This window comes from Macaca thibetana, chromosome 1, assembly GCF_024542745.1.
Source record: "Macaca thibetana thibetana isolate TM-01 chromosome 1, ASM2454274v1, whole genome shotgun sequence".
Lineage (NCBI taxonomy): Eukaryota > Metazoa > Chordata > Mammalia > Primates > Cercopithecidae > Macaca > Macaca thibetana.
Window position 1 is genome coordinate 160,812,737 of NC_065578.1, and position 22,002 is coordinate 160,834,738.

General features: G+C 39.5%; 1 protein-coding gene across 14 annotated transcripts in view; it reads right to left on the bottom strand.

Annotated features, from left to right (window-relative positions):
- Positions 1-22,002, bottom strand: part of PPP1R12B (protein phosphatase 1 regulatory subunit 12B) — a 236,885-nt gene that overhangs the window by 197,520 nt on the left and 17,363 nt on the right. The window lies entirely within an intron of this gene.

Below are 22,002 nucleotides of genomic sequence, written 5' to 3' on the forward strand. Positions count from 1 at the left end.
CTTGAACCCAGGAGGCTTGCAGTGAGCCGAGATTGCGCCACTGCCCTTTAGCCTGGGCAACAGAGTAAGACTCAAGTTCAAAAAAAAAAAAAAAAAAGTCTTACATATTTCTTCCTGGGTTTACTGCTAATGATTTTGTTTTTTGTTTTTTTTTTTTCTGCTTCTATGAACAGGATCTTCTTTCTCATTACATTCTTAAATGTATACCTATTATATTCCAAATGATGGTTTCAAAAACTATTTTGTATTGACTCAAATTAAATTTATATAAATTTTTTTCTGAAATTTCATTTACCTTAGAATTATTCTGCTTTTAAACAATGGCTAGTTTATCCCATAACTATGTGTTAATTCCACAACTAACTTGCATATATTCTTATTGTGTGACACACGGCAAATTAAAGACTTGCTTTAAAGGTAAAGTGACAACACTCCTATCTTTCCCAAATCTGCTATTCAGAATTACCCTATAACACTAGATTAAACTTCTAGTGCATCTATTATAGAAAACTGCCTTCTCACCCAGTGGAATGTGACCTATAAGATCACAACAGTCAAATCTGAAGGGACAGCCAGAAAGGGATCAAATTTGGAGTTTGTTTTTGAATAGTGTAATTATTGACCTTTTAATAAATCATTAAATAATCCTTTTCTACCTTAAGAGAATCAGCAAAAAAAAAAAAAAAAAAAAAAACAAAACCTTGTACCACTGAAACATTAAAATGAAGCCAAGTTTAAGGAGTAGTCAGATAGCTAGCTGGCATGTTTAAGTTGTCTATTTGGAGTTACAGCTATCTAGTTAACAACCTCAGAGATTAATTCAAATGAACCTGAAATAGCAGTATACCAACAGAGACCTCACTCCTTAGGCTTTTAGGGTGCCAAAGTCTTCACTTAATTAAGACTAAGCAGAGATGATCCCCGTATGTTTTGGAGACTAAGTTTCACCTTTCTTGCTCTGTAAAATTTTAGAACTCAGTGAAACCTTCTACATAACTTGTACTAACCCAGCCCATTTTCTGGAGCACAGTTAGTCTTGTTGATATGCCACACTGACATGGTTGACAGAGTACGCCAATTTAAGGCTGAATGGCAAAAACTCAAAGGCTTAAAATAACGTAATACTTTGTTTTCAAAGGCTATGGTAAAGGCCAAGAGCAAAGTCATTCTTCCAGCTTAACAGCACTGGAAAGACCACAGCAAGTACCAGAAGACTTTCTGACACAAAATCAGTAACTGCATGCAAATATGAACATCAATAGTTACATCTTCTTAGTCACTAGACTAAGTTAGGACTAGCAATGAACAAAAGCTCTTCTAAAATGTTCTTATCCCCTAACTTACTCTTATTTCACTTCTCCATTCCTTTCTGTAAAATAATAGGATACCATGAAAAGTTGTGTAATTCCATTCTTTTAACTACAGTTTGGCAAAGTCCTTAGGCAAAAATATACCTAAATATATTCTTATGAAAATGGCCTTCATGAAGACTAGCATATTATAAAAATCAAACAGCAGTAGGATAAATATACTACCCACCCCCCAAAAAAAACTCTGTCAAAGTGTTAAATACCATAGTACTTCAGCCATTCACTATTATTTAGTGCCTTAAATTTGCCAAATGTCAAAGAAAGTCAACAGAACATATTAAATACACAGACACTCATCATAAGTATTCAAATTTACATTTACATTCTGAAGTTACACATGTAGTTTTTACTATAGAAAAATAGTTCTTGAGCAGCTGGGCGCAGTGGCTCATGCCTGTAATCCTAGCGCTTTGGGAGGCCAAGGTGGGCAGATCATGAGGTCAGGAGATCAAGACCATCCTGGCTAACATGGTGAAACCCTATCTCTACTGAAAATACAAAAAATTAGCCAGGCGTGGTGGCGGGTGCCTGTAGTCCCAGCTACTTGGGAGGCTGAGGCAGGAGAATGGTATAAACCCAGGAGGCGGAGCTTGCAGTGAGCCAAGATTGCACCACTGCACTCCAGCCTGGGCAACAGAGCAAGACTCCGTCTCAAAAAAAAAAAAAAAGAAAAGAAAAGAAAAATAGCTCTTCAGGCACTTGCAAATCTCATGGTTACAGCAATCACCTTATTATAATTGTCCCTTCATCCCTTACAGTAAACCTTTTGAATAAAATCCTTACTAAAAACCAAAACAAAACAAAAAAAACCCCCAAACACACACACACACACACACACACACACACACACACACACACACAAACCCTCTTGGACTAAACATTTAATCCATAATAATAAGACAAAGGAAAATGTGACAGTTATTGTATGATTGAAATAGATTTAGCTGTGAGCCCTTGCATAAATCACTTCACCTTCCTGAACCTCAGGTTTTTTGATCTGTAAAAATGATAGGGTTGATCACTAGGGTAGCTTCCAGCTGTATTATTCTATACTGCTCTCAGCCCCAAAGAGTCTAGGACAATTTCCAATAGATTTTAATACCCTAAAAACCTCGAGAAACAACAACTAAAATGAATGCTTTTATTTTACTAATGAGTTTATGTCATAAGATTTTTATGGTGTTTGCTGGTGCTATTTGAATGAATTTTTTTTCCAGATGTTGAATCTGAAGTTGAATTTAGACATTTCTTTTTAAAACATCTAGTAGAGAACACAACACTTCCTCAACTAAGAAGAAGCCACTGGGAAAAAAGAACTGCTGCATGAAGAAGAAACTATTGAGAGAGATGGTAAAAGATGTAAACAGTCTAAATAATATACAAACTGAACAGTCTAAGCATAAATTGTTCAGATGTAATTGTCTGAGATGCTAAGGAAGATTTTCTGTAACAGACCTGCCCAATCTTTCCCTGATTTTCATAAACCTTATATGAAGTTGGTCATGCACAAACCCCAAATATAAACCAATACATTACTTGGGACTTGATATTTTGCAGCTCATCACCAGGAAATCCACACAGCAATAATCAAGAGCCATTTGCAAATAGTATTGCACTCTTGGCATTGTTTGAGAATAGTCAATTAAAGAATTATATCAGTTTTAATCTGAGAAATTAGTGATATAAAAATATGACAACAGCAATTGTAAGTGGAAATGTAGAACAATGGGAGCTTTCCTACACAGTTAGAGGAAGTGTACACTGGCATAGCCAATCACTTTGAACATCACTTATCCAGTGAAGATGCACAAATGTTTAATCTTTCACATAAACCCTAGGAAAATTCTAACACATTTACACATGAAACCATGTATAAGAATACTCACAGTAGCACTATAAATTTTTTAGTAGTCTTTTATAACATCTTCATTGAGATGTCATCAACATACCATAAAATTCACCTTTTGAAAGTGTACAATTCAATGGTTTTTAATACATTCACAGAATTATGCAACCATCATCCTAACCAATTTCAGGACATTTTCATCTCTCCAAAGAGAAAACCTGTTCCATTAGCAATCACTTTCCATCCACCCCTTCCAAGCCCTTAACAACCACTGATTTACTTTCTATTTCTGTGGATTTGTCTTTTCTAGACAGTTCATATAAGTGAAATCATATAATATGTAGCCTGTTGTGTCTGACTTCTTTCACTTAGCATAACGTTTTCACCGTCTATCCAAGTTGTAGTATATATCAGTAATTCAATTCCTTTTTATGGCTGAAAAATATTTCATTTTATAGCTATATCACATTTTGCATATTCATTCATCAGTTGATGGACATTTGGGCTGTTTCCACCTTTCGGTTATTGTAAATAATGCTGCCATGAACACTGATGTACAAGTTTTTATGTGGACATATGTTTTCAATTATTTTGGATATATACCTGGGAGCAGAACTGATGGGTCAAATGTTAATTCTTATACTTAACATTTTGAAGAACTGCTAGACTGTGTACCAAAGTGGCTGTACCATTTTACAATCCCATCAGCAACGTATGAGGCTCCAATTTTTTCATGCCCTCACCATTATTTGTTATTGTCCATTTTTATTTCAACATTATGTATTAAAAGCAAACCAAAAGAAAAGCAAGCAAGCAACAACATCCTAGAAACTTACATGTCCATCAGTAAGAAAAGAAACTTTGGTATAGTCATACACTGGGCTACTACAGGACAATATAAAAAATAAATTATTGTTACATGTATCAATGTGAAGATAAATGAACAGGTGCAGTATATATCAAAAGAAATACATCTTAACAAATATAATTTAGATTATATCTTTTTTTTCCGAGACAGAGTCTTGTTCTGTTGCCCAGGCTGGAGTGCAGCAGTGGGATCTCGGCTCCCTGCAACCTCCACCTCCCAAGTTCAAGCAATTCTCGTGCCTTAGCCTCCCAAATAGCTGTGATTACAGGCACGTGCCACCACACCCAGTTAATTTTTGTATTTTTAATAGAGACAGAGTTTAGCCATGTTGGCCAGGCTGGTCTTTAACTCCTGATCTCAAGTGATCTCCCCGCCTCAGCCTCCCAAAGTGCTGGGATTACAAGCATGAGCCACCGCGCCTGACCATATGGGAAATTTTAAAAAGCACATAGCAAAAGGATAAATAGAATATGATGCCATTTATAGATCACAAAAATGTAAGACAATATTATAAAATATTTAGGAATACATTCCTATGAAGTAAAAAATATGAAGATATATTCAACTGTATTGCTAATGGTTTTTTTTTTTTTTTTTTTTTTTTGGAGAGGTAGTCTTGCTCTATCTCCCAGGCTGGAGTGCAGTGGTGCAAACTGCTCACTGCAAGCTCCGCTTCCCGGGTTCACACCATTCTCCTGTCTCAGCCTCCTGAATAGCTGGGACTACAGGTGCCTGCCAGCACGACGCCCGGCTAATTTTTTTGTATTTTTAGTAGAGACGGGGTTTCACCGTGTTAGCCAGGATGGTCTCAATCTCCTGACCTCGTGATCCGCCTCCCTCAGCCTCTCAAAGTGCTGGGATTACAGGCGTGAGCCACCGTGCCTGGCCGGTCTATCTCTTAAGCTGATTTTCATAAACCTTATATGAAATTGGTCAACGGGGCACAGTTAAACAATATCTCATAGGACTTCTTAGTTTAATAAGATGGAACTGTAAAAAGCATTAGGGCTTCCTCACATCAAAAATCCAAACCCTAAGGCAGTCTGTTAGACTATGCAGTTCTTAAAATATGAATTGGAAACTTTTTTTAATTGACTTGAAATTTTTTAGTTATTTGTCCTGGATGAAGAGAATATAATGACAATTTGTTTTTGTTCTATAACTATCTCTATATAATGAAACCAGTCTAAATAATTTGATGGATCAACAAGATTTAAACTTCATTGATATCACTATTAAATAATAATGTTATAAAGTACTCTTGGATTTTTGATACACATCTCACCGTCAACTTTTTTTTTTTGAGACAGAGTCTTACTGTGTCCCCAGGCTGGAGTGCAGTGCCACAATCTTGGCTCACTGTAACCTCTGGCTCCAGGGTTCAAGATATTCTCCTGCCTCAGCCTCTCGAGTAGCTAGGATTATAGGTGCATACCACCACACCCAGCTAACATTTTTATTTTTAGTACAGACAGGGTTTTGCCATGTTGCCCAGGCTGGTCTTGAACTCCTGGCTTCAAATGATCCACCCCCATCAGGCTCCCAAAGTGCTGGGATTATAAGACGTGAGCCACCGTGTCCAGCCACAGTCAATTTTTTTAAAGCTCTCAAAGAAATTAATTTCCTCCAACATAACATGCTTTGTTTTCCAAACTTTCCAAGTTGGAAATTTGTTTCTTAAAAAAAAAAAAAGTTACATAATCTAAATCAACAGAATGAATTTAAAACAACTTTGAAAATAATTGTGTATTTATAGGAAATTACTATATAGAGACGTTCGGTGTGTCCTTCACCCAGTTTCTTCCACAGGGACACCTTAAATAACTCTAGTATGATATCAAAATCAGGGACTGGGCGTGGTGGCTCACGCCTGTAATCCCAGCACTTTGGGAGGCTGCAGCAGGCAGATCACTTGAGGTTAGAAGTTCAAGACCAGCGTGGCCAATGTAGTGAAATGCTGTCTCTACAAAAAATACAAAAATTATCCAGGCATCGTGGCAGGTGCCTGTAATCCCCGCTACTTGGGAGGCTGAGGCAGGAGAATCTCTTGAACCAATCTTAAAAATTTCCTGCTGTATCTTGTGTTGGTGCCTATATAAATCTGCACATGTGGTTGAACTGTATATAGCTGTACACACACACATACACAAATAAATGCAAGTAAAACTGGTGACATCTGAATAAGGTGTATGGATTGTCTCAACATCCATTTCCTGATTCTTTTTTTTTTTTTTTTTGAGACAGAGGTTCGCTCTGTCGTCGAAGCTGGAGTGCAATGGTACCATCTCAGCTCAACACAACCAATACTGTGTATTGGCCTTCTCTCCTTTAAGAGATTAAGATAACCAACTAGGACAAGGCAGGAAGAAGCCTCAATTCTAAACCTCATCAGAGATAAAAACCAAGTTTTTTGTGGTAGGTTAAGATTTTTTAATTTTTATTTTTATTTTTTGTTTTTCTATTTTAGACACAAATACACATTCAAGTTTTCTAAAGAATGATTTCTTCTTTCCTAGAACAGTGCCTGACATATAGTAAATACTCAATAAATATATACACTTTTAAGTAAATGGATGGATGATCGGATGAACAAGTGAACAAATTCTCTCTCCTTCCTTAAGCTTCCATGATAGACCAACTAGTTCTTCAGCTTCTCCCTCTGATCATTCCTTATTTTTCCTCTTCCTATCCCAAAATATGTAATTTCCCCAAGGGACAGACCTCAGTCTTCCACTTATCTCAACCATGAGAGAGCTCATCTTTCATAATTTTTAACATTGATCCATTCATTCAAGTAGTGTGCTGGGCACCAAGGAGAAAAAGATGTTTGAGACAATCATGCTTCCTGTCATCAAGGACTCACACTCTAGCATGAGAAAAATCAAATATAAATTTGTGTAAGATAATATCACCTGTGGTTTTCTAAACTAGCAACAACGTATCATGAGAACAAGAAGGAAGGATGAATACATTCTGACAAGGTAAAACTTCACAGAGGAAATGACACCTGAGCCAAGCCTTGAAGTGATTAGGAGGGTTTTACCAGGCACAGAAGGGGAGCAGGAGCAGTTAAGCAAAGAGAATAGCATGAACAAAAAGTTCATGGAGTGCTGAGGAGATGGCAATTAATAAATGAGAAGGTATGTGAGTGAGGTTGAGGAGTGGTAGGGAAAAAAACTGGTAAGACAGGTTGAAAGCATTTTAGATGCTCTTTTACTCTGCATGTGAATGGCTTCAAAATGCACAATTGCATCAGAATCTCTGCGATACCTGGTAAAAATACAGATTCCTGTGCTCTACTCCAGATCTACTAAATTGAAATTGCCAGAGTTGGGGCTCAGGCATCTGTATTTTTCTTTAATTGTCCTCATTCTTAAACAGACAGAATCTGTATTTAATGAGTATTCTGATGTATAACCAAGCTTGAAAGCCACTGATGGATTGTTTTTTTAAAGAAAAGTTATACCATTGGATTGGTATTTTAAAAATAGCAAGGTACTATTAGAAATAGACTGTAAAGGTGTGAAATTAGGGGAAAAAATAGACCTATGGCAGACTATGGCAATGATGCATTCATTTATTCAACAAGAATTTTAAAAATACCTACTATGTACCTACAAGTTCCCATAAGGATGACAGTCTCAACTAGAATACTAGCAGTGTAAATGGAGACAAGAAGACAGAGTTATGAGACATTACACAGATAGAACTGATAAGTCTTGGTAACTCAGTAGACGGTGGAGATACGGATGGAGGGAGCAAATCAGTTTTCATCAGTGATTTCCAAACTTGGATAAGCATCAGAATAAAAGATCCCTGGGTCCTATCATAGACCTAATGAATCAGGCTCTTTGGAGGATACAATTCAGCAATCTCTATTTTTAACATGTGCCCCCAGGTGATTCTCATGCAGTCAATTGGGACTCAATGACTTAAATGACTGAGTGGCTGATGACACTTCTCTCCAAAAGAGAAAACACGAGGAGAAGCAACAGATTTTGTGATAGGATGAGAACAATTTTGCTCTGGAAATACTGAGACCAAGAGAAACCTGTAAGACGTCTATATCAAGATGTCTAATGGGCAGTTGGAAATGCAAATCTGAAGTCCAGGAAAAAAGTCAAGTCTAAACAGGTCACAGTCAGACAGATCTCGACATCATTAGTACATAGTGAGGGATGAGGCCATGGGAGTGGGTAAGGTTACAAAGAAAGAAAGAATATAGAGAAAGTGAGTTGGGGGTGGAAATCTGGGTAAAGAGTGGGCAATGGGCCGGGCGCGGTGGCTCAAGCCTGTAATCCCAGCACTTTGGGAGGCCGAGACGGGCGGATCACGAGGTCAGGAGATCGAGACCATCCTGGCTGACACAGTGAAACCCCGTCTCTACTACAAAATACAAAAAAACTAGCCGGGCGAGGTGGCGGGCGCCTGTAGTCCCAGCTACTCGGGAGGCTGAGGCAGGAGAATGGCGTGAACCCGGGAGGCGGAGCTTGCAGTGAGCCAAGATCACGCCACTGCACTCCAGCCTGGGCGGCAGAGCGAGACTCTGTCTCAAAAAAAAAAAAAAAAAAAAAAAAAGAGTGGGCAATGGAAGAGGAATCATGAGCAGAAGAGTGACTCAGGAGGTAAGAGGAGGATCTGAGGGGGGAAAAAGCATTGTTTTGGAAGCCAAAGAGTAAGAGTTTTAATTCATATGGAGATAAAGTAGACAAAATGTTATAAAATGCTCCAAAAGGATAAGAATTAGAAAAATGGCTGGGTGCGGTGGCTCACGCCTGTAATCCCAGCACTTTGGGAGGCCGAAGTGGGCAGATCACGAGGTCAGGAGTTGGAGACTAGCCTGGCCAACATGGTGAAACCCCATCTCTACTAAAAATACAAAAATTAGCTGGGCGTGGTGGCACATGCCTGTAATCCCAGCTACTCGGGAGGCTAAGGCAGGAGAATCGCTTGAACTTGAGAGGCAGAGGTTGCAGTAAGCAGAGAACGCACCATTCCACTCCAGCCTGGGTGACAGAGCAAGACTCTGTCCCAAAACAACAACAACAAAAGAATTAGAAGGATGATAAGGTGTGGCATTTAGGAAGTCTGCGATGACCTTTGAGGAAGCAGTTTCAGTATAACGGAGCAAAGTAGCATAGGGGGTTTACACTACTCCTTAAGGAGAATTTGAAGAGAAAGGAAAGAGATGGGTCAGTGGTTTGCAAGAGAGGTAAGACTGAAAGAAAGTTCTTTTGGTGGCCATTTTTATTTTTAAGAATAAGGACCAAAAAAAGAATGACAACAACTTGAGGCATTTTAAGGAAAAGAAGACAGCAGGAGAAGGCACAAATGAAGAGATAATTGATCTACTATCATCCTAGAAGAGGCAGAAAGGATGGTATTAGCCTGTAAAAGAAGGAGGAATGATAACAAAGATAGTCTGGGGGTGGAGAGGAGAGGAAAGTGCTGAAAGTGTGTCTTTTTTTTTTTTTTTTTTGAGAAATAGTGGTAAATAGGAAAGAAAGTAAAGATGCGATTAGAAGCATGAAAATGAGAAACAGAGCCACTTGGGATGATTAAAACATTGGCAGGAGGTAATAAAGACCAGGATAAGAGTATTTTATTTAACAAAAACACATGTAAGCACTTACTTTGTGTGAGGTAGTGTTCTGAGCACTTTTTATACATTAATGCAATTACTTCTCATAACAATTGTATGAGTTTGAAACTCTATCTTCATTTTACCTATGAAGAAACTAAAGCACAATGAGATTAAATATCTGCCCAAGCTAGTAAGTAGCAGAACCAGAATTCAAATCCAGGTGGTCTGGCCCCAGCGTCTGTGCTCTTAAACACTCTATGGTGCTGCTTCTTTAATACAAAAATCAATATAGTTGTTATGAAGTCAATAAGGAATTTTGTGTGTGTGTGTGTGTGTGTGTGTGTGTGAGACAGAGTCTTGCTCTGTTGCCCAGGCTGGAGTGCAGTGGCACAATCTCAGCTCACTGCAACTTCCGCCTCCTGGGTTCAAGCAATTCTCATGCCTCAGCCTCTCATGAGTAGCTGAGATTACAGACGTGCATCACCACACCTGGCTAATTTTTTATTTTCCTAGTAGAGATGAGGTTTCACCATGTTGGCCAGGCTGGTCTGGAACTCCTGGCCTCAAGTGATTCACCTGCCTCGGCCTCCCAAAGTGCTGGGATTACAGGCGTGAGCCACCCCGCCACCATGAAGTTTAGGAGAGCAGAACTGGGAAAATGCAAAGTACACTGAACCCAAACTAAAGGAAGATGAGGGCCCTTATGAAAGGAGAGTTGTAATGACTAATAGATTGGGAATCCAGCTGATTCTGACTTCAAAATCTATCCTTGACCCTAAACTTTTTTCTAAATTCCAATAGTTCACCACACATTAGCAGTTTGGTATCTCACAATCTTACCACAAATTATAAGTGTCTAAAACTAAGCTCTACTCTTCCTCCACATCAGCTTCCTTTCTTGCCATCCTCCTTTGCATTCATATCATAGAGCAGAATGAAAGCTACATGAAAAAGGACCATCTTCCTCACTCCTCACCATTTTTTCCCCCTGGCACTTAACTTACTTCCGCATCTAGCACAGAATGGATGCTTAATAAATATTTGTTAAATATCAGTATTCTCAAAATCTTAAAATTGTCTTTGACCTTTCTTTCTCCTGCTTCCCATAACCAGTAAGTCTCAACATCCTTTATTTTTCTTAAATGCCTATTCACATCTTACTTTACTGTTCTCTTAAATGCCTTTCACTACTGCCTTAGAGGCTAATAAGCTACTGTGCATCTTAACTCATCCCTCCTTCCTCCAATCAATCCATCCAACACAGTCTTATCAAATTAATCACTTAAAATACTACCCTTCTCACATTACTACTCTACTTCAAAATATTCAACCTGTTTATCTCATAAGCAGTTACGAGATACCCAGCCTGCCAGGAACCATGCCTTTCCCAATTGAAAGTAACCTCTATCTTCTCAGAACATCTAATTAGCCAGTGTATTCATTCCATAATTATCCCGCCTTAAACAGTTAGTTGTTACTGTTTTCATGTAACCATGTCTTAGCTCACCAAATGGTGTAACAGGGGTATCCAATCTTTTGGCTTCCCTTGGCCACATTGGAAGAATCGTCCTGGGCCACACATAAAACACAGTAATACTAATGATAGCTGATGAGCACAAACAAAACAAAAAAGCCAAAAAAATCTCATAATGTTTTAAGAAAGTTTATGAATTTGTGTTAGGTCACATTCAAAGCCGTCCTGGGCCGCATGTGGCCTGAGGGGCCATGGGTTGGACAAGCTTGGTGTAAAAGGTTCACCTCCCAGCATTCAAAAAGAATAAAAAGGTACAAGGTTGAAAAAAATAGTCTCTGATGAACTCTGGTTGGTCCACTATCCTATTATTTAATATTTACATTATATTGAAAAAACTTTAATGATCCTTCCCATATTCCTTTATTACAGATAACAACTTCCAGGGTAATTTTTACATCAAATAAATGATTAAGACTATTTAATCCACATACAACTTATAAAAGGATGCAATCTTTACATATAAGATTGTATTTACATACCAATCCCTAAACTATGTTTTTAAAATTTAGTTTTATTCTTACTACCACTCACATTTCTGTACATCCATTCAATTTATACTTTCAGTTTGCTTTCAGCTGATTCAATACCTATGACACAGCAAATTGTCTAAATTTTGCAAGAACTTTCAACATCAGAGGTACTTATTCCTAACAGTTGCACTCCTCACATTGATACACTCCCTGAAGGTCAAGGATCTAAATTCTGTAATATTTTTAGCATCTAAAATCCTGGTTTATGCTCTCCTTCTAGTTCTCTTGGTCTTTAAAAGACATAAGAACATGCTATCAAATTGCTAATTCCCTGTTAAGCCCTACCCAACCAAAGTTTAACTAATAAAAAAAAAAACTAAAACAAGAGTCAATTATTAAGAAAGAAAATAAAGTATTTTTAAGCAAAAGAAGTTATAAGGTTTGAAGCACAAACTTGGATTATTCCAACTCTGATTATTCTTATTAAATTATCAACTGGAACACCTCACTGCTGTTTTTTTGCCACCACCCCCTTCCTCTGCTTAGTTCATTCATTGAACAAATCTTTATTCCCAGTGCCTAAGACTTAACAGATACTGCGGTAGATGCAATTAAAATAATAGTGAATAAGTCAGGCACAGTCCCCCCCTTTCCAGAGCCTAAAGTGTATTGACCATAAGGATATATGACAAATTAAACTGTAAGACTATATGACAAGTGTTATGACAGGTAAGCTATAAGAAACAAAGTTGGGGCTGGGTGCCATGGCTCATGCCAGCATTTTGGGAGTCTGAGGTAGGAGGACTGCTTGAGGTCAGGCATTTGAGACCAGCCTGGGCAATATCGTGAGACCTTGTCTCTACAAAATAAAGATTAAAAAATTAGTCAAGCATGGTGGCACACACCTGTAGTCCTATCTTCTTGGGAGGATCCCTTGAGCCCAGGAGTTTGAAGTTACAGTGAGCTATGATTATACTACTGCACAACATAGTGAGACCCTATCTCTTAAAAAAAATAACAAAAAGATATAAAGGGAAAACACAGTATGGGTTATGCCATGGGAGGCTCCTTAGAGGCACTGATGTTGAACCTGAGACCTGTAAAATTGGTAATCAAAGAGAGACAATAAGGATTGCAGAAGTAGGAGAAGGAAATGTGTTAAAACTTGGAGATGAGAAAATGATATAATTGAGAAAGTGAAAAACGATCAGTGTGGTTGAAGTGTAGAATTAAAAAATGGGAATGACAAGAAGTGAGATTGGAGAACAGGGCAATGACAACCACTGAAAGATTTTAAGAAAGGTGTGAAATATTCAGGTCTTCCTGGCTGAAGCATAGAAAATAGTTGGAGAGGCAGGGTGCAGTGGCTCACACCTGTGTAATCCTAGCACTTTGGGAGGCTGAGGCAGGCAGATCACTTGAGGTCAGGAGTTCGAAACCAGCCTGACCAACATGGTGAAACCCTGTCTCTACTAAAAATACAAAAAATTAGCCGGGTGTGGTGGCACATGCCTGTAATTCCAGCTACTCGGGAGGCTGAGGCAGGAGAATCACTTGAAGCCAGGAGGTGGAGGTTGCAGTGAGCCGAGATCGCACCATCGCACTTCAGCCTGGGCGACAGAATGAGACTGTCTTAAAAAAAAAAAAAGAAAAAGAAAATAGTTGGAGAAAGTAGAATAGAAGCATGGAAATTATGCAGCAGACTGTTTCTATAACCCAGGTGAGAGACAATTACTTGGACTAAAGTGGATGAGGCCAGGCACAGTGGCTCATGCCTGTAATCCTAGCACTTTGGGAGGTAGAGGTGGGCAGATTGCCTGAGCTCAGGAGTTTGAGACCAGCCTTGGCAACACGGTAAAATCCCATCTCTACTAAAAATACAAAAAAATTAGCCGGGTATGGCGGCATGCACCTGTAGCCCCAGCTACTCAGGAGGCTGAGGCAGGAGAATTGCTTGAACCCGGGAGGCAAAGGTTGCAAGTGAGCTGAGATTGCACCACTGCACTCCAGCCTGGGTGACAGAGCGAGACTCCGTCTTAAAAAAAAAAAAAAAAAAGAGAGAGAGACAAATGAAAGCAGATGGATTTGATAGATATATAGGAGGTATGATCCACAGGATTTGGTGACTACGAGCTCATGAGAGGACCAGCATGAGAGGTCCATGTCTCTTTTATTCCCTACTATATTCACAGTCTTAGGTATCTAGCACATAGTAACTGCTGGATAAACATTACTGAACAAATAACAAAGAATCACAGATGTTACCTAGGTTTCTAGCATAATGACTGGGTAGAGGGAGGTGCCCTTTACCGAGACAGGAAACAGAGGAGAAGCAGTTCATATAAAATATGTTGAGTCTGAGGTACCTGCGAGCCTCCAAGGAAAGATAATGAGAATCCAGCTGGATATGTATTTATAAAGCTCAGGAGAAAATGTAAAATAATGGCAGCCTCAGTGCCTCAGTTAAAGCTATAGCTGATAACTGTCACTTTTAAAGCATACTATGTGAGACATCATCCCAATAATCCTTTTAAATTTCCCAGGGTTATTAACAGTTTTATAATCAAGGGTATAAAAAAATTAATATACCTTCTTGATCTTAAAACCATTAGAAATAATATTTTATTTCTTGACCAAAGTGGTAGTAACTCAAACCTTTGCTTTATAAAAATCCATTAAGTTATACGTTTGTGTTTTATGTACACTTTTCTGTGTTAAATTTTGCAATAAAAAGGGGATTTTTTTAAACCTTCATAAACTAGAAATAAGAAAATTCCTTAATCAAAGAAGCTATTGGAAACTAAACACCATATTTCTAGTAGAAACGCTAGAGACATTCTCATTAAAGGAAAAAAAAAAAACAAAGACATCCTCTGTCACAATTATTAATAGTGTTCTAAATGTTCTGGTTAAAACTGAAGACCAGAAAATAAAAAAAGGAAGGCATAAACATTGGGATCTTTTCAACAGTGGTGCTGGGACAACTGGATATCCACATGCAAAATAAAGCTGGACCCCTAGTTCACACCATATATAAAAATTAACTCAAAATGTATCAAAGACCCAAGTGTAAGAGCTAAAACTACACAACTCTAAGAGAAAACATACCTGTAAATCTTTGTGACTTGGGAATAGGCAATAATTTCTTAGATATGACACTAAAAGTATAAGCAACAAAATTCTCAAATTTTTCTCTGAAAAATTAGAGAAATTAGACATCATCAAAATTAAAAACCTTATAGTGTTAAAGATTTAAACCTTTGGGGCAAAAACAAAAGGAAATTATCAGTGGCCAGGTGTGGTGGCTCACACCTGTAATCCCAGCACGTTGGGAGGCTGAGGAGGGAGGATCACTTGAGGTCAGGAGTTCGAGACCAGCCTGGCCAACATGGTGAAACCCCATCTCCACTAAAAACACAAAAAACAGCCAGGCATGGTGGTGTGCACCTGTAATCCCAGCTACTCAGGAGGTTGAGGCATGAGAATCACTTGAACCAGGGAGGCAAAGGTTGCAGTGAGCCGAGACAGTGCCACTACACTCCAGCCTGGGTGACAAAGCAAGACTCCATCTTACAAAAAAAGAAAAAGAAAAAGAAATTATCATCATGATTAATAGATGCTAATATATAACTGAAAAATCCAGAGTTTGAGAAAACTAATAACATAGTTCAGTAAGAAAATCAAATAAATACTACTACTTTTTAAAAACTCCTTTTTTTTTTTTTTTTTTTTTTTTTTTTTGTTGACACAGAGTCTCATTCTGTTGCCCAGGCTGAAGTGTAGCAGCACAATCACAGTTCACTGCAGACCTGAATTCCCAGGCCCAAGTGGTCCTCCTACCTCAGCATCCCAAGTAGCTGGGACCACAGGCATGTGCCACCAGGCCCAGCTATTCTTTTGTTTGTTTGTTTGTTTGTTTTGCAGAGATAGGGTTTCTCTATGTTGCCCAGCCTCTCAAAGTGCTGAGATTACAGGTGTGAGCCACCTTGTCCAGGCGAAATTGCTTTTTTTTTTTTTTGAGACAGGGTCTCACCCTGTCGCCCAGGCTGGAGTGCGGTGTTGATCTCAGCTCACCGTAGCCTCTGCCTCCCAGGCTCAAGCCATCTTCCCTCCTCAGACTCCTGAGTAGCTGGAACTATCCGCACGTACTACCACGCCCAGCTAATTTTTGTGTTTTTTCTAGAGATGTTGCCTAAGCTGGTCTTGAATTCCTGGATTCAAGCAGTCCACCCACTTCAGTCTCCCAAAATGCTGAGATTACAGATAAGAGCCACTGGGCCCAGCCAAAAATTACTTTTCTAATATAAGAAAAACTGATTAGAAAATATAATGAAGGGGCCGGGCACAGTGGCTCACACCTGTAATCCCAACACTTTGGGAGGCCAAGGTGGGTGGATCACCTGAGGTCAGGAGTTCGAGACCAGCCTGGCCAACATGGTGAAACCCCGTCTCTACTAAAAATACAAAAATTAGCCAGATGTGGTGGCACCTGCCTGTAATCCCAGCTACTTGGGAGGCTGAGGCAGGAGAATCACTTGCACCTGGGAGGTGGAGGTTTCTACTGAGATCGCGCCACTGCACTGCAGTAGAGTGCATAGGGTGACAGAGCAATACTCCGTCTCAAAAAAAGAAAACAAAGAAACTATAATGAAGGAAATGGCATTCAGAATATCAACAACAACAACAAAAAATCTTGTTTTGAATAATGCACCATGTTTATGTAAAATGTTAACATTCGGGAAAGCTGGGTGAAGGGTATACAAATACTCTCTAAACTATCTTTGCAAATTTTGTAAATCTTAAATCACTTCAAAATAAAAAGTTTATTAAAACAAAACAAGAACGTAAAGAAACAAGGCATAGACGGGGGTAAAATAGCTATATTTATCTGACCAAGGACTTATTCCAGAAAACATCAAGAATGCCTGCAAATCAATAAAAAGCAAAAAGCAAATTTAATGTACAAAAGACTTAAACCAGACACACACACACACACACACACTCCAAATAACTAATAAATATGCAAAAAGGTGCTGAACATCACTAGTCATTGGGGAAGTGTAAATTAAAACCAGAATGAAATAACACTATACAAACAATGGCTAATATTAAAAAGGAAAAAAATGCACTGACAATATTAAATATGAACAAAGATGTGGGCTGGGCACAGTGGCTCATGCCTGTAATCCCAGCACTTTGGGAGGCTAAAGTGGGAGGACTGCTTGAGCCCAGGAGTTTGAGACCAGCCTGAGCAACATAGCAGGACCCTGTCTCAAAAAAAAAAAAAAAAAAAAAAAAAAAAAGCTGGGTGTGGTGGTGCACACCTGTAGTTCCAACTATTTGGAAGGCTGAGGTGAGAGAAAGGCAAGAGCCTGGGAGATTGAGGCTGCAGTGAGCCGTGATCAAGCCAGTGTACTCCAGCCTGAGTGACAGAGTGAGACAGTGAGACTCTATCTCAAAAACAAAACAAAAAAAAAAGATGTGGAATAAATGGAACTTGTATTCAAAAAGAATGACAATATCAAGTATCAAAGATGTGGAGCAAATAGAATTCTAATTCATTGCTAGGGGTAGTATAAAATGGTACAACCACATCAGAAAGCTGCAAGTTGCTAATAAAGCTAAAATTTTATATTCGCAGCCGGGGATGGTGGCTCACGCCTGTAATCCCAGCACTTTGGGAGGCTGAGGCAAGTGGATCACCTGAGGTCAGGAGTTCGAGACCAGCCTGGCCAACATAGTGAAACCTCGCCTCTACTAAAAATACAAAAAATTAGTTGGGTGTGGAGGCGGACTCCTGTAATCCCAGCTACTAGGGAGGCTGGAGCAGAAGAATCACTTGAACCCAGGAGGCAGAGGTTGCAGTGAGCTGAGATGGTGCCATTGCACTCCAGCCTAGCGACAGAGCGAGACTTCATCTCAAAAAAAAAAAAAAAAGTATATACTCTATAACCCAGCAATTTCATTCTCAGGTATTTACCCAAGAGAAATAAAACTAATATGTCTACAAAAAGATTTGTAGAATATTCATAGCATCTTTATCATCTTTATTCATAATAGCAAAAAAGGAAATAACTCAAATGCCAATAATCAGAAGAATAAACTAATTTTGGAATACTTGCACAATGGACTACTACTCAGCCACAAAAAACAACAAACTATGGATACATGAAAAATGAATAAATCTCAAAAACATTATGTTCAGTTGAAGAAACCAAACTTTAAAAGGTACATATTCTATATTCCTTTTAAAACAGCTAAAACTGAAAGAGTGGGATGTCTGGCTTCTGAACAGGAAGTTCATAGCACCAGTGATGAGAGACAGAATTAAATATGGGTGATGTCGCCGGGCGCGGTGGCTCAAGCCTGTAATCCCAGCACTTTGGGAGGCCGAGACGGGTGGATCACGAGGTCAGGAGATCGAGACCATCCTGGCTAACACAGTGAAACCCGTCTCTACTAAAAAATACAAAAAAACTAGCCGGGCGAGGTGGCGGGCGCCTGTAGTCCCAGCTACTCGGGAGGCTGAGGTAGGAGAATGGCCTGAACCCGGGAGGCGGAGCTTGCAGTGAGCTGAGATCCGGCCACTGCACTCCAGCAAGGGGGACAGAGTGAGACTCCGTCTCAAAAAAAAAAAAAAAAAAAAAAAAATATGGGTGATGTTGAGAAAGGCAAGAAGCGTTTTGTTCAGAAGTGTGCCCAAGGCCAGGCATGGTAGTTTATGCCTGTAGTCCCAGCACTTTGGGAGACTGAAGTGGGCAGATTGCTTGGACCCAGAAGTTCATGACCAGCCTGGGCAACATGGCGAAACCCTGTCTTGATAAAAAATACAAAAATTAGCCAGGCATGGTGGTACGTGCCTATAGTCCCAGCTACTCCGGTGGCTGAGGTGGGAGGATGGCTTGAGCCCAGGAGGCAGAGGTTGTAGTGAGCCAAGATCGTGCCACTGCACTCCAGCCTGGATGATGGAGCCAGAATTTGTCTTAAAAAAAAAAAAAGGTGTGCCCAGTGCCACACCATGGTAAAGCGAGGCAAGCACAACAGTGAGACAAATCTCCATGGTCTCTTTATGCAGAAGACAGGTCAGGCCACCGAATTCTCTCACACAGATGCCAATGAGAACAGAGGCATCACCTGAGGAGAGAAGACACTGATGGAGTATTTGTAGAATCCCAAGAAGCACATCCCTGGAACAAAAATGACCACTGCCAGCACTAAGAAGAAGGCAGAAAGGACAGACTTGATAGCTTATCTCAGAAAAGCTAATAATGAGTAATAATTGACCACATGACTTTTTTATATGTACATAATTTAATAGCTCTCTTATATACACCAGAATTCAGATCATGAATAACGCATTATTTTTGTTGAGCAGTCCTGATTTAATTAAGACTAGCTTGTGGTTAAATGAATACATTTGGGTTTTTTTTTTTTTTTATTTTAATAGTAATTCTGATTCAGTAAATGGTATCACTGTTTCCCCCTTCTAAAACTATGATTGGACTTAATTCGTAGTGTTCAACTTTTCACAAAGATTGTGAATGCCATCTTAAAACCTATTGGAGATTGGCTTTATATTCAGGTTTATATAACTGGCTATACGAATATATTTAAATACTGGGGAAATGTCTTCACTGCCTCAGAACCAAGCAAGACCCACCTGTGTTCTGTGTTCACATGCCTCTTAAAGGCTAGGACTGAACATGAGGTAGCAATGTCTACTTTATATTTCTGGTCTTAACTATGCCAATTTAATTAGAATTCTCTGTGTCTAAAATGGTTCCTTGGCTAGGCATGGTGGTTCATGCCTGTAATCACAGTACTTTGTTGCGGCTGAAGTGGGAGGACTGCTTGAGGCCACAAGTTGGACCACATAGAGAGACCTCGTCTCTACAAAAATTAAAAATAGCCAGGCAGGGTGGTGCATTCCTGTAGTTGTAGCTACTCAGGAGGCTGAGATGGAAGGATGGCTTGAGCCCAGGAGGTCAAGGTTGCAGTGAGCCATGATCCTGCCATTGCCTCCAGCCTGTGTGACAGAGTGAGACCTTATCTCAAAATAAAATGGTTCTTTTAACTTATTAAAAGGCATTTTATATGGCTTATATATAATATCAAATAAAGAATAGTTAATATTCTTAAAAAAAAAAAAACAGCCAAAACTATTCTAGAATGATAGAAATTATAACAGTGGTGGCCTGGGGGAGGATGCAGGGGTGGTGGGTAAAACTTGCAAAGGAAGCAAAAATGTCTTATTTCTTGATTTGGGTGATGGTTACTATATTAGGCTATTTTTGTGTTGCTATAAAGAAATATCTGAGGCTGACTAGTTTATAAAGAAAAGAGATTTAATTGTTTCACAGTTCTGCAGGCTGCACAAGCATGGTGCTGACATCTGCTTGGCTTCTGGGGAGGCCTCAGGGAGCTTTTACTCACGGTGGAGCATGAAGGGGAACAAGCACATCACAGGGCAAGAATAGGAGCAAGGTTGCAGGGGGCAGTGCCACACACTTTTAAATGACCAGATCTCGGCCAGGCGCAGTGGCTCACACCTGTAATCCCAGCACTTTGGGAGGCCAAGGGAGGCAGATCACCTGAGGTCAGGAGTTCAAGACCAGCCTGGCCAACATGGTGAAACCCTGTTTCTACTAAAAATACTAAAAATTAGCCAGGTATAGTGGCACGCACCTGTAATCCTAGCTACTCGGAAAGCTGAGGCAGGAGAATCGCTTGAACGCAGGAGGCGGAAATTGCAGTGAGCTGAGATCACGTCACTGCACTCCAGCTTGGGCAACAAGAGCAAAATTCTGTCTCAAAAAAAAAAAAAAAGGATCTCCTGAGACTGCACTCACTATCTTGAGAACAGCACCAAACCACGAGGGACCCTCCCCTATGACCCACACACTTCCCACCAGGCCCCACCTCCAACATTGGGGATTACATCTCAACATGAGATTTTGGGGGGACAGATATCCAAACCATATTGGTTACATGGTTATATACATTGTCAAAACCCATCAAACTGTAGATTTAAGCTAGTATTTTACTATATGTAAAATTTACCTCAATTTTAAAAAATGAGAAAGTGAGGAAAGTTTATCTGAAATTTTTGGATACGATGGCCTGGAAGTGCTTCACTGCAAAGGTGACATTTGCAAGCCACGTGTGTATCTGATGGAATAGCATTCCAGGCAGAAGGAAAAACAGATGTGAGGCCCTTAAGCATCTATTCCTAGCAACTGGAGTTTTTGAGAAACAAGGAGGATGCTAATGTGACTGGAATAGGTCGAACAAGGGAAAGACACGTATTGAGAGCTAATGGGGGATCAGATCATACAGTGTCTGGTAGGTCACGGGAAGACTCACTAAAGACTTTTATCCTCATCTTAGTCTGAAAGAAAATCACCTAAATGCCTACCAAGAATAAGGCACTGTGCACAGACAGCTTACATAAAGCTTATGTAAGTAGCAAAACCAGGATTAGAAACCATGTATGTCTGATTCCAAAGCTCATAATCTTAACCACTTTGTTTTACTAACTCAACATAACAATACTCAATATTTACTGAATGCATACTATCAATATGTTAGAGCTAAAAGGCTTTATATCAGAACTTCCCAATCATTTATTGTTCTAAAATGTCTTATAAGTAGTGTAATATAAAGATCTTCTGAATAAAATTTTGTATTGTATTAAAAATGTTTTGCAACCAACTAAAAATTCAGGATGGGTAAAGTTATATTTGATTCATATGGTTCTCTACATAAACTTCCTAATTATAATTTTTTTTTTTTTTTGAGACGGAGTCTCGCTCTATCTCCCAGGCTGGAGTGCAGTGGCGCGATCTCAGCTCACTGCAAGTTCCGCCTCCCAGGTTTATGTCATTTTCCTGCCTCAGCCTCACGAGTAGCTGGGACTACAGGCGCCCGCCACCATGCCCGGCTAGTTTTTTGTATTTTTTAGTAGAGACGGGGTTTCACCGTGTTAGCCAGGATGGTCTCAATCTTCTGACCTCGTGATCCGCCCGTCTCGGCCTCCCAAAGTGCTGGGATTACAGGCTTGAGCCACCGCGCCCGGCCCCTAATTATAATTTTGATACGGAAAACTATAAACATGACTTCACTATGTGGAACCACTTATGTTCCATAGTTTTGGTGCATAAAACTATGCACATGGCACAGTACAGTGACTCCATGAAATAGCCCCTTCTCTTGATCTTCCTGTTGAATCATTTTAGCCTATATTTTTATTTTAGTCTACATTGTTTAACATCAGTGAGGTTCTATGTTTTGCACGCATATGTAAATGACGTTTTCTATTTAATTTGCTCTA